General features: G+C 44.2%; 1 protein-coding gene and 1 pseudogene across 1 annotated transcript in view; both read right to left on the bottom strand.

Annotated features, from left to right (window-relative positions):
* FBXL16 (F-box and leucine rich repeat protein 16) overlaps positions 1-6,731 on the bottom strand; it is a 110,385-nt gene extending 103,654 nt beyond the window's left edge. Inside the window, exon 1 of the mRNA XM_077449559.1 lies at positions 6,456-6,731. The gene's annotated coding sequence lies outside the window, so the exon portion shown is untranslated. The remainder of the gene's footprint in view (positions 1-6,455) is intronic.
* A 5,788-nt stretch (positions 6,732-12,519) lies between these two features.
* On the bottom strand, positions 12,520-12,625 carry LOC143925795 (U2 spliceosomal RNA; annotated as a pseudogene).
* Positions 12,626-13,332: the final 707 nt, after the last annotated feature.

The following is a 13,332-nucleotide window of genomic DNA, read 5'->3' as shown; positions in this document are numbered from 1 at the left end:
TGACCGTGTGTATGCAAGGCAAGTTTGGGCCAACATCCGTCGGAAATAAATCCATGGATTTTGTTATCGGAATGTCCAACCGTGTGAATGGGGCATTCATCTCTTAATTATCTATGTATCTAACTATCTCATAATTATCTGTATATTCTTTTTATCTATCTATCTACGTATCTATCTATCTACGTATCTATCTATCTACGTATCTATCTATCTACGTATCTATCTATCTACGTATCTATCTACGTATCTATCTACGTATCTATCTATCTATCTACGTATCTATCTATCTATCTATCTACGTATCTATCTATCTATCTACGTATCTATCTATCTACATATCTATCTATCTATCTATCTAGTATCTATCTAGTATCTATCTAGTATCTATCTAGTATCTATCTAGTATCTATCTACGTATATATCTACGTATCTATCTACGTATCTATCTATCTATCTATCTATCTACGTATCTATCTACCTATCTATCTATCTATCTATCCCATAATTATCTGTGTATCTTTTTTAATCTATTCTATGTATCTACTCTATCCATTTCATATTTTAATTACATTTAATTTTATATTAAAGATTTGGAAATGTGATATACTGTGGAATATTAATGGAATTGTTATAAAATCAATAAAAATGTTGATAATAAAAAAAAATGCTCTATCCATTTCATAATTAACTACCCATCCTCACTATCTATCTATCTATCTATCTATCTATATATCTATCATGCTGCGTACACACGACCGTTTTCTCCATCAGAATAAACTCTGACGGTTTTTCTGATGGAGTTCCGCTGAAAAGGACTTGCATACACACCAAAGTCCGACCGTCTAGAACACAGTGACGTACAACATGTATGATGGGACTAGAAATAGGAAGTTAAATAGCCAGTAGCCAATAGCCACCCTTGCGTCGCTTTTGTTCCGTTGGAACAGCATTCAGAAGAACAGTTTTCCCCATAGGATGTTATTCAGTCGGAAAGATTTAAAACATGTTCTATTTCTAGGTCCGTCAGAATTTTCGAAAGAAAAAGTCAGATGAAGCCCACACACGATCGGAATATCCGATGGTATGATTCCGTCTTACCTTTTCTACCAGAAAGTCCAACCGTGTACACGCATGAGCCTCTTAATTATCTATCTATCTTTTTTATTTATTTATCTATCTATTAGTCTTTTAATTATCTATGTATCTAACTATCTCATAATTATCTGTAAATCCTTCTCTGTTTATTAATTATCCGTGCATCTTTTTTTTTATCTACTCTATCTAGATAAATAGATAGCTAGATAGATAGATAGATAGATGACAGATGACTAATAATATCTATCTATCTATCTAGATTTTTTATAGATAAAAAAAAAGATACACGGATAATTAATAGAGAAAAGGATATACAGATAATTGTGAGATAGTTAGATATATAGATAATTAAAAGACTAATAGATAGATAGATAGATAGATAGATAGATAGATAGATATAGTGAAGATGCATAGATATCTAGACTAATAATATCTATCTATCTATTAGTCTTTTAATTATCTATGTATCTAACTATCTCATAATTATCTGTATATCCTTTTCTCTATTTATTAATTATCCGTGTATCTTTTTTTTTATCTACTCTATCTAGATAAATAGATAGCTAGATAGATAGCTACATAAAAAAGATAGATATTATTAGTCTAGATATCTACCCACCTTCACTCTATCTATCTATCTATCTTAATTATATGTATATCTTTTTCTCTATCTATTAATTATCTGTGTATCCGTTTGTTTTATCTACTCCATTTCATAATTATCTACCCATCCCCACTTATTTATCTATCTATCAAACGTCCTATGATATAGATGGATAAATAGATAGATACACAAATAATTATAACAGTATATATATATATATATATATATATATATATATATATATATATATATATATATATGATCCCTGTGCCTCCTCCTGGTATTGGGGGTGAGATGTACATCCAGGGAAGGATCTCTCTTTGTATACAGTATATATATATATATATATATATATATATCTGATGTACATCCAGGGAAGATGGCGTCGTTATCTGGGGACGGCCTCCTCATTGGATGTACACAACGCTCCGTCCAACTGCAGTGCGGATGAGTCAGACCCCTGCCGTCACCCAGGCAACCACTGTCGCCTAGCGATGGCTGTCTCCCCCAGTAACAGCGGTCTCCTGGCAACGGGATATTTCCCTGGCTCCCGTGATGGATGAAGGAGAGCGGGAGGGAGGGAGGGAGGGGGAGGGGAGCGGAGTCTGTGTCTATTTTTAGCCGTTCTCTCGGATAAATAAAATGGGTGTCTATATAAAATATACAGGTCACCAGCGGGAACGCGTTGCCGGGTTTAACCCTCCGCATGCCGGGGGACGGTGACAGCACTCTGGCTCGCAGGTTTCCCCTGTAATGATGCTAATCGTGTTTCTATTTTCATACCCGGCTCCTCGGCGTGCCATCAAATAAACATAAAATCGGATCCCCCTTTCTGCGTGTTGGACGCGGTCCATGTGATTTCCTTTCCGAGCGGTGAGCTCGGCGCACGACGTGACGGGAATGAGATGGGTGAAATATATAGAATTAATCCACAGGGGGTGGAGGAGGGGAATTATGGTGTTATAAAAAAAGGGGCTTGTTTTGCGAGGCAGCGCCAGGAGGCATGGCGATAATAGATCTGTGAAATTATGAATTCCGATTGGCTGCCCAGGATTATGGCCAATGGTACTTTGACTTATTGTATGCACCATGTTTTCTGACCGTTATGATGATGTCGCAGCGGCAACCTGTGATTGGACAAGGAACTGGCGGGCCGGATGAAAAATCCAATCCAAACGCCATTGTTCCCTTTAATAGGCCAACCCTGCCCCCTCCGCTGGCATACATAGACGGTCAGCTCTCGCATATCCAGCACCAATCATACCTCCGTGTTTTTCCATCTTCCCCTCAACCGGTATCAGGACAAGGTCATCTAGAGCCTGGGGCAAAAACAAAAAATTGTAACCCTCTAAGCATAAGTTCCCCCTCCCCCCAGTACAAATAAACCCCCTGCTCAAATCCACTCATTCCACATATGCTCCCAGCAAAAATTGCCCCCCCACCAAAAAAATTCCCCCATCCTAGCACAAATCCTCTATCCCCCAAATTTCCCCTCCGAGCATAAATGCCCCCCAAACATTCCCACTAGCACAAACCTCCCTCTCAAAAGAAATGTCCCCTCCTAGCTCACATCTCCTCCCACCTACCGTATTACCCTTTCTAGCACAAACCCCCCAAATCCTCCATCCTAGCACAAATCCCCTCCCCCAAATTTCCTCTCCTAGGACAGATGCCCCCCAAACATTCCTACTAGCATAACTCCCCCTCAAAAAAAAAATGTCCCCTCCTAGCACAAATCCCCCCCACTGTATTACCTTTACTAGCACCAACACCCAAAATTCCCCCTCCTAGCACACGAAGGCTCTGATGGAGGAGGAGGGATTTAAAGCCCTCAGACTCCTCCTACAAATTCAGGCTAGCCTGCGGCCAGCCTTCCAACTTACATGTCAATTAAGTCTAGAGCAGTGATGGTGAACCTTGGCACCCCCAGATGTTTTGGAACTACATTTCCCATGATGCTCAACTACACTGCAGGGTGCATGAACATCATGGGAAACGTAGTTCCAAAACATCTGGGGGTGCCAAGGTTCCCCATCGCTGGTCTAGACCATGTGAACATGAAAACTGGTGGCTGCTTGAAATGTTCATCCCGGGAGCTGAGGAAGGGGTCTGCGGGAGAGCCGGACGCACACAATTTTTCCCAGAGAAAAGGAAACAAGCGGGCAAAAAGAAAAGCGCACTCTGTTAGCTCTCTCGGTAGCACCTCCAGCAGCACACTGCACAGATCTGTGGCTCGTGGTTCTCCGTCACAGCTTTGGGTAATCACCTGGCTGGGCTTTCTGTCTTTCAGTGTTTGATTGAAGACAGCATTGGCTGTCCTTCATCATTTTCCCTATATCCTCTGCACTCTTCCTTTCCCTCTGAGCAGGTATGCCCCACTTTTTTTCATTATTTCCACACTTACCCTGTTTGCCCTAAAATAAGACCTAGCGTGATTGTCGGAGTTGGCTGCAATATAAGCCCTACCACCCAAATAAGCCCTACTCTGTTTCCTCAAAAATAAGCCCTACCCTGAAAAGAAGACCTACAAGGACTTTAACCACTTCCCACCCGGCCAATGTATATATACGGCGGGTGGGAGCCGCCTGCTCCTGATAGGACGTTCAGGAACGTCATTCAGGAGCAGCGGGATCGCGCGCGCGCGCGCCCGCGCAGCGGCGCGATCCCGATGTGCTCGTGTCACCCGGACACGGCACATCTCAGATCGGCAGGAGGGCTCTGTGATTGGCCCTCCTGATCACATGACGGCCGTGTCCAATCACGGCCGTCATGTGATGTAAACAAACAGCCGGTTGCTAGGCAATCGGCTCTCCTCTCCTCACACGGAAGTCACCGCTGAGAAGAGGAGAGCAGAACGCTGCAGCCGGCTGATGATCAGTGAGTATGGGCTGCTTTTCACAGCTTTTTACTCACTGATCATCAGTGTAGTGTAAACACACAACACACCACACAGTGAAAACACAGTCCCCACATATGTCCCCAAAACACACATGTCCCCAAAACATACATGTCCCCAAATAATAAAAACACATGTCCCTAATAATAAAAACATGTCCCCCACATATGTCCCACTAAAATCACATGTCCCAATGATTATCTGCACACATATGTACATGATCATTTGCGTACATATGTCCGTGATCACACAAACCAATTATTATACACTTAACGGAATTTTTTTTACCAAAAACATGTAGCAGAATACATTTTGGCTTAAATTTATGACAAAATTTGATTTTATTGGATTTCTTTTCAAATAGAAAAAAGAAAATATTGTTTTTTTCCCAAATTTCCGCTTTTTTTGCGCTTATATCGCAAAAAAAAAAAAACGGAGTCGTGAATAAATAACACCAAAATAAAGCTCTATTTGTGCGAACAAAATGATAACAATTTTTATTTGGGTACAGTGTAGCATGACCGTGCAATTGTCACTGAAAGCGCTAGAGCGCTGAAAGCTGAAAATTGGGCTGGGAAGGAAGGGGGTGAAAGTGCCCTGTATTGAAGTGGTTAACTAGGGCTTATTTGGGGGGTAGGGCTTTTATTGCAGCCATCACCGACAATCACACTAGGTCTTATTTTAGGGGAAACAGGGTAGTTTGTATTCACTTTTTATCTTGGTGTTGGGCTCCATTATACTGTTCAATACTTTTCAATAATATAATACATCTTCTATACTATATACACTATACTCTAGTCTACCTGATTTATTCATTTTTCCAGCATTGGAGCCCAAATGGTTTTCTTTTTGACCACTTGTTTCCTTTTCTCTGGGGATCATTGTGCTCCGCACCTCGTCTTCTGGGGTCCCCCGGCGGCTCTCTGGGCTCCTCCTCACATCAGATAACCTCCTAGGAGAAGCGTTCTCCCGAGTCCATCGCCGCCGAATGTATGACTCAGCCCCGCCCCCCGGGTCATTGGATTTGATTGACGGCAGTGGGAGCCAATGGATGCGCTGCTATCAATCTATCCAATCAAGAGCTGAGAACCCCTGGGGCAGAGAGACAGCGTGACATCGGCGGGTCAAGTTCCAGGGCTCAGGTAAGTAAAACGGGGGGCTGGGGGGGGGGGGGGCGGTCACTGCCAGGTATCATAGGATGCATTAAAGCGTGATTTTTTTTTTTTTTAAGTCAGCAGCTACAAACTCTGTAGCTGCTGATTTTTAATAAGGGCACTTACCTGTCCAGGGAGCCCACGATGTCGCCCCCCCCCCCCCCCCGAGGTCGATCCGTCCGTTGGTTCGGGTGGCAGCGCTGCCATCTTAATGAATGAAAATGGGCAACAAAAGCCGCAAAGCTCCACTGCCTGTTTCCTACTGCGCATGCGCGAGTCACGTGGCGTGCAGCCTTTTGTGAATGGCCCTGTTAATTTCTGGGACACACACGTCGGGCAGCTCGCCGAAGAGGAGGAAGTGAAGGAACAGCGCCGCGGAATAGGAAGAGGCAGATTAGGAAGACTGCTTAGCAACAAGGGTTTGTGGAAAGCAAAAACTATTTTTTTTCCACATTTTTTTAATATATTTTTTCGAGAATGTTAATTATTTTGAGGGGACAGCACATTTACACTGTTATACAAGCTGTACACTCACTACTTTACATTGTAGACAAGTGTCCTTTCTTCCGTGTTGTCACATGAAAAGATAGAATAAAATATTTACAAAAATGTGAGGGGTGTACTTACTTTCACGAGATACTGTATATTTTCACATTCATTGCACGCTCAGTAATGTGTTAGTGGAACACTTCTAGGTATTTATTACCTCTCACGGCAATGCCTTCATCTACGTTCCCCTCCAGAAGGACGGCACCATCTTTGTTCTGGCATCATCCAGGGTCACCGTCTACTCCCAGGACTGAGATTCTGGATCAGAGATGATCCCGTTATCTAGATCCTGGAGCCCCCCCAAAAAAACCCACAGGAAATGTAAAAAATTACTCTGGTCCATAAGGGGTATGAAGATAGGAGAGAAGACGGGGTTAAAGAAGAACTTGTTCTGTGACTCTGGCGGGACTCTTTAGCGGAGGCCGCTGTTGACGGGAAGGTAAAATCCTGTTTATTTAACTGACGGCAGACAGGTGGATGTTTTCATACGCAGAGAAGTGACTGGAGCGCCGGAGATGCCAAAACAGGTGTCCGTGTGACATGTTTACCAACAGAGATGGGACCGCCGCCATGCAGCTGGCCAACTAGCGGCCCCTGTGGTCTCTGACATCCATTACATCTATTCCCCACCATCACAGGGACCTCTTCCACCAAGGACACAGTAGACAGGATGACAACACAGGAGCACAATTGGGAGACAGTTGTCACCTCATAACAGGAACCTCAGTGGCAGGATCAACAGAGAAAGCTGCAAAGTTCAAGGGGTGCTAAAACTGTATCTGGAGTCTCCAAAAATAATCCGTACACACCCACTGTGTCTTTCTGAATCCACATGTGGGGCTAAGGCAGGGTGGCTACATTCCTACATGGGGGGGGGGGGGAGTGGGACTAAGGCAGGGTTGCTATGTTCCTACAGTACATACAGTGGGACTAAGGCAGGGTGGCTATGTTCCTAAATGAGGTGGAACTAAGGCAGGGTGGCTATGTTCCTACATACAGTGGGACTGATGCAGGGGGGCTATGTTATTAAATGAGGTGGGACTAAGGCAGGGTGGCTACGTTCCTATATATATAGTGGGACTAAGGCAGGGTGGCTATGTTCCTATATATAGTGGGACTAAGGCAGGGTGGCTATGTTCCTATATATAGTGGGACTAAGGCAGGGTGGCTACGTTCCTATATATAGTGGGACTAAGGCAGGGTGGCTATGTTCCTATATATAGTGGGACTAAGGCAGGGTGGCTATGTTCCTATATATAGTGGGACTAAGGCAGGGTGGCTACGTTCCTAAATGAGGTGGGACTAAGGCAGGGTGGCTATGTTCCTACATACAGCGGGACTGATGCAGGGGGGCTATGTTCTTAAATGAGGTGGGACTAAGGCAGGGTGGCTACGTTCCTATATATAGTGGGACTAAGGCAGGGTGGCTACGTTCCTATATATAGTGGGACTAAGGCAGGGGGGCTATGTTCCTAAATAAGGTGGGACAAAGGCGGGGGGGGGGGCTACGTTTCTAAATGAGGTGGAACTAAGGCAGGGTGGCTACGTTCCTATATATAGTGGGACTAAGGCAGAGGGGCTATGTTCCTAAATAAGGTGGGACTAAGGCGGGGGGGCTACATTCCTAAATGAGGTGGAACTAAGGCAGGGTGGCTACATTCCTATATATAGTGAGACTAAGGCAAGGTGGCTACGTTCCTACATACAGTGGGACTGAGGCAGGGTGGTTACGTTCCTACATACAGTGGCACACCTCCCAACTTTCTGAGATAGGAATGAGGGACACCTATCAGCAAAAGTATGCAGGCATAGGACACACCCCCTGCCACGCCCCCTTAAAGGAGAATTGTACAAAAACAAGATTGGTTAAACCCCCAAGTGCTTTTTTTTACCACTACTATTCCTTTATATTGGCTTTTGGAATTTACAAATGAAGCAATTTAGAAATCAGATGAAAGGTTTAGCACTGGGAAACACTTTTTGATAGACGAATAGAGCATTTTATATACAACTCTTTAGATCAGACCAAAATGAGGGACAAATGGGGAGGAAATAGGGACAGAGGGACATTGCTCCAAATCGGGGACAGTCCCTAGAAATCAGGGACAGTAGAAAGCTATGCAGTGGGACTAAGGCAGGGTGGCTATATTCCTACATACAGTGGGACCATGAAGAACAAATGCAGCCACCCTTTAACAGGAAGAAAATAAGGAGGCTGAGAACAATAGAAGGGACTACTTTTGAGTCAAGAATACATACATGAACTATGGTTACCACCTGTCCGGGATTCACCCGGACAGTTCGGGTATCATATCATGCATTCGGGTTTCAGACCTCCTGAAACCCGGGGACATTATTCTGACCAGACTATGGGGTTGCAGTTGTGTAAGCCGAGAGTGTCTGTTACACTCTCTTTCACACTGCCCAAAGCCAGCACTAACAATTACCCCTCTCCCACACAGATGGGAGAGGAGAAAGGCCTTGATCTGCTTCTCCTCCTCCCACCTCTAACCCTCTGTGTCTGCCCACACTCCAGCAACATCAGCTACAGCTGGATGAGAGGTGCTGACTACCAAAGGGTGAGTGAGCTCACCATCCATCCCTGTCTGTGACTGAAGTCTCCTCCCTTCTCTCTCCTGCCTCTGAGTGAGTACACCAAGGTAAATCAGCGTTCTCAGAGTTCCACCTTATATCAGAGTCCTCTCCCTACATCAGAGTTCTCAGTGTCCCCCCTTACATCAGGGTTCCCAGAGCATCCCTTATGTTAGAGTCCCCAGAGTTCTCCCTTACATCAGAGTCTGCAGAGTCCCCCCCCTTACAGTGAAAGGGAACTCTGCGAGTTCAGAAGTAAAAGGGGAACTCTGTGGACTCTGATGTAAAGGGGGACTCTTGTGATAAACTTCATTGGATTATAAATGTTATTTGATTGCAAAATATATGCATAGTTCATACTATAAAAAAAATTGCTGTGTACCGCTAAAGTGTTCGAGTTTGACTTAAAGAAAAGGTGGCGATCCTAACTTGAACAGAACGTTCTTTTAACTGCTTCCCGCCCAGCCTAAAAGGACTGACAGGTGGGAGCAGTGTTGTTCTAGGAGTATGTCACATGAAGCCACGTTCTCCGGGGTAATCTTTTACCCGCCGTGTCCACAGGATGACTATATCGGCCTCTGCCGGTACCATGCAATCGCTGTAGCCAGTTTCATTGTGTACTATTGTGATGAGCTCTGTGATTGGTCACAGTCATTACATGGTACAGACAGGGCCAATCACGGCCCATCTGTACCATATGATTAGCTGTGGCCAATCACAGTTCTTCACAATAGTAAACATTGAGTCGTTTTCATTCAGAAAAAAAAAGTGATTGCTTATAACTGTAAAATGCAGTTATAAGCAATGAATGAATGACTTGTATAGCGCTACCTATACGAACTGAATCGCCTCAAGCAATCATAATGTAAAAAAAAATCCTGATCACCTTCCCAAAGCTGTACAGTCTTACTATGGTAACACTGTATTGCTCTGGTCACTGTATGTAAAAAAAAAATATATAATAATAATATAATAAAAAAAGCAAAAAAAAAAAAGTGTTTTTTTTTTTAATTTCTTTAATATTTCTTTATTTTTTTTTTTACATATCATCACCAGTCAGTGTCCCTGATCACTGCCATGCCAGACGTATGATGGCTCTGCACTGCACTGGTGACAGTAAGTAAAAAATTGTGGGAAAAAACCCCAATTTTTTTATTTTCTTAATTTTCCAAATAATCGTGACAAAAAAATTACACTTCTAAAAAATTTGCCATGCCTCTTACTAAATACCTTGGACTGTCTACTTTCCAAAAAGGGGTAATTTGGTACTATCCTGGAATTTTAAGGCCTCATGAAATGAGATAGATTCCACAAACTATAGGATATATATCTGAAAATCAATCCAGATACTGACAGCCTAACTTTCCTACAGACTAAATAATATACACTGATTTGGGTTATTTTTTACCAAAGAAATGTAGCAGGTTAAATTTTGGCCTAAATTTATGCAGAAAGATTCATTATTTGCAAAAATGTTAACAGAAACAAAGAAAAACGCTTTTTTTTCATACTTTTTGCCCTTTTTTGTTTCGTTTGCAAAAAAAAAAACAAAAAAAAACAGCGGTAATTAAATACCATGAAAAGAAAGATCTATTTGTGTGAAAAAAATTATAAAAAGGTCATATGGGTGCAGTGTTGCATGACCGTGCAATTGTTATTCAAAGTGTGAGAGTGCTGAAAGCTGAAAATTGGCCTACTACCCTGGGGGGCCCTAGTGGCTACTATCCTTCCTGGGGGCCCTAGTGGCCTACTATCCTGGGGGGCCCTAGTGGCTACTATCCTGGGGGGCCCTAGTGGCTACTTAGAATATTACTCACTACAAGAAATCCCTGATCCTATTTTTAGGTCTAAACTGGGGTGACATCTCCTGGCCACACTATGGAACTACACTCCCTTCCCTACGATATTATTATTATATTATTATTATTATCACACAGCCTACATCCTTCATGCAGTTTGGTTCTCCACATACTGCCCATGACCACCCTGGGTGGACTCCTGCCAGACAATTTATACAGAGCCTTATTCCCATGATGCCAAACACTGGCATGGGCAGGGCTGTCTATGGTCACACCCTACTACTATTCTTGTGGTTCCTAGTGGCTACTTAAAATACTACACTACCTATACTACAAGGCATCCCTTAGCCTACTTTCATGGCTAACCAGGGGGACACCTCATGGCTACATTGGGAAACTACACCAGGCATTTCTTTACAATACTAGACACAATTTGCATTCTTTATCTGCTGGGGAGGTGCAATTCATTTTTTAGGATCAGCCCAGGGCTAGGCTTTAAAGCATTGGATCCCATGGATTTTACAGCATAAGGACTCCCACTTAGTACCCTACACCATCTACTAACGATAAGGGCTCCCTGATCCTACTAACTAGGACAACACTGTCCTTGTGGCCACACAGGGGAACTGCATCGGCACTCCTGCGCCCTTACCCTGCAATACCAGAGCTGCACAGCCTACATCCTGGATGTAGCTTGGTCCTCCAGACACTTCCCAGGGTCTCCCTGGGCAGACTTCCCACCAGACTATTTAAACAGAACCCTACTTCCCAAGATGCCCCACGATGGTATGGGTGGGATTATCTATAGTCACACCCCACCTGTGGCATGTGTAACACACCCAAAAACTTCACCCAGTGCCAAAAAAAGTGCACACACATAAAGAGGTGACACAAAACTCGCAACATGTGTTACACTGATCCTCTATAGGAAGGACCTTACCCTGATCCCCCGGAGCGTTAGGCTCCAGATGGGGACTTATGTACTTCACTGGGTCCATTTGGCCGAAACCAGACGGACCCCCTTTCTCTGGAAGGTTTGCCAAAACAGACCCACCCAAGTAATCGGTGGGACTCCCCCGAAGGGAGACCTCATGAGAGAGGGCGACCCAAGCCAGAAGGCCTATGTCCACCCCCTCCCAAGACTTTCAGGGTAGGCCCGAGGACCCACACTCTACTAATCACACTGTGACAAACGTGCAACATAAAACAAAAAAAATACAAAAAAGTGACAACGGGTAAATGAATAGAAAGTGGGAGAAGTGAAAAGTGACCATTGTGCAATACAATGGCCGGCCCTTCGGCCAGGAATAAAAAAAATTCCTCTGGTCTAGGCCAAAAGGCTCAGCCTTAGATGCAGGTGTAAAAAAAAGTGTGCATGGTGAAGTGACCATGGTGCCATAAATCAATGTGACCCTCACTCACAGTGACTGTACGGCACCCCTGAACTGCCACTTCAGGGACACATTCACCACAGGCTTTTCGTCCCAACCCTGACCAACAGCCCAGTCAGCGCAGCCCCCAACCCAGCCAGGAAGGCCTGAAGTTCTGAGAGCTTGGGGAGAGCCCTTGACCCCTAAGGCTCAACCGTCGCTCCCATCACTCCTATCTAATTACATTCTGGAAATACTGATGTAATGTTCTCTCCCAAAAACTGACTGGAGCTAGGACTACAACATTTAGACCAGAAGGCCAGGAACCCGACCCTCTGGCCAGACCCAATGCAGCACCCATCTACACCATGAGCACCTTTCCAGACGGCTCAGACTCAACAAATGACTGGTCCCCAGTATTTGTGCCTGGAAGGGCGGTTTCAGCAGGTACAATTACGCCATTGGATTTGCATAGCTCTCCCCTATGGGAGTAGCACAGCGCCTCCTCTGGCAACTGATAAGAATAGATACTACACTTGATCTTAGCCAAAAGGCCGAGAAGCGATGGTCACACTCCACTACTACTCTTGAGGCCCCTAGTGGAAACTTAGGATACTACATTGCCGACTCACTACAAGGGATCCCTGAGCCTACTCTCATGGCTAATTAGGGCAACACCTTTTGACCACACTGGGGAATTACAACTGGCACTCCTATCCTACAATACTAGAGCCTCACAGCCTACGTACTTGATGTAGCTTAGTCTTCCAGACACTTCCCATGACCACCCTGGGCTGATTGCTGCCAGACTATTTATACAGAGCCCTTTTCCCATGATGCCCCACACTGGCATGGGCAGGAATATCCATGGTCACACCCCACTACTACTCTGGGGAACCCTAGTGGATACCACAGTGCCAACTCACTACAAGAAATCCCTGAGCCTACTCTCATCATGGATAACTAACAGGACACCTCATGGCTACACTGGGGAACTACATCAGGCACTCCTATGCCCCTGCGCTACAATATTAGACAACATTTGCTTTATATCCTCCATCTTCTGGGGAGGTGCAATTACATTTTCTAGGATTAGCCCAGGGCTAGGCTTTACATTTTTGGATCCCATGTAATTTTACAGCATAAGGACTCAACTCATATCTGAAAATGGCAGCCAAATAAAAAATTGACACCCATATCTTCACTCTTCAGTTTTATTTGGACCTCCGGATAAGCCCCATCAGATGCTTCAGTTGGGGTTTACAGCGCCCAA

This window comes from Lithobates pipiens, unplaced genomic scaffold (genome assembly GCF_037356315.1).
Source record: "Lithobates pipiens isolate NorthernLeopardFrog02 unplaced genomic scaffold, aLitPip1_a1.2 Scaffold_22, whole genome shotgun sequence".
In the NCBI taxonomy this organism is placed as follows: domain Eukaryota; kingdom Metazoa; phylum Chordata; class Amphibia; order Anura; family Ranidae; genus Lithobates; species Lithobates pipiens.
This window is presented reverse-complemented; position numbering and strand designations above follow the sequence as displayed.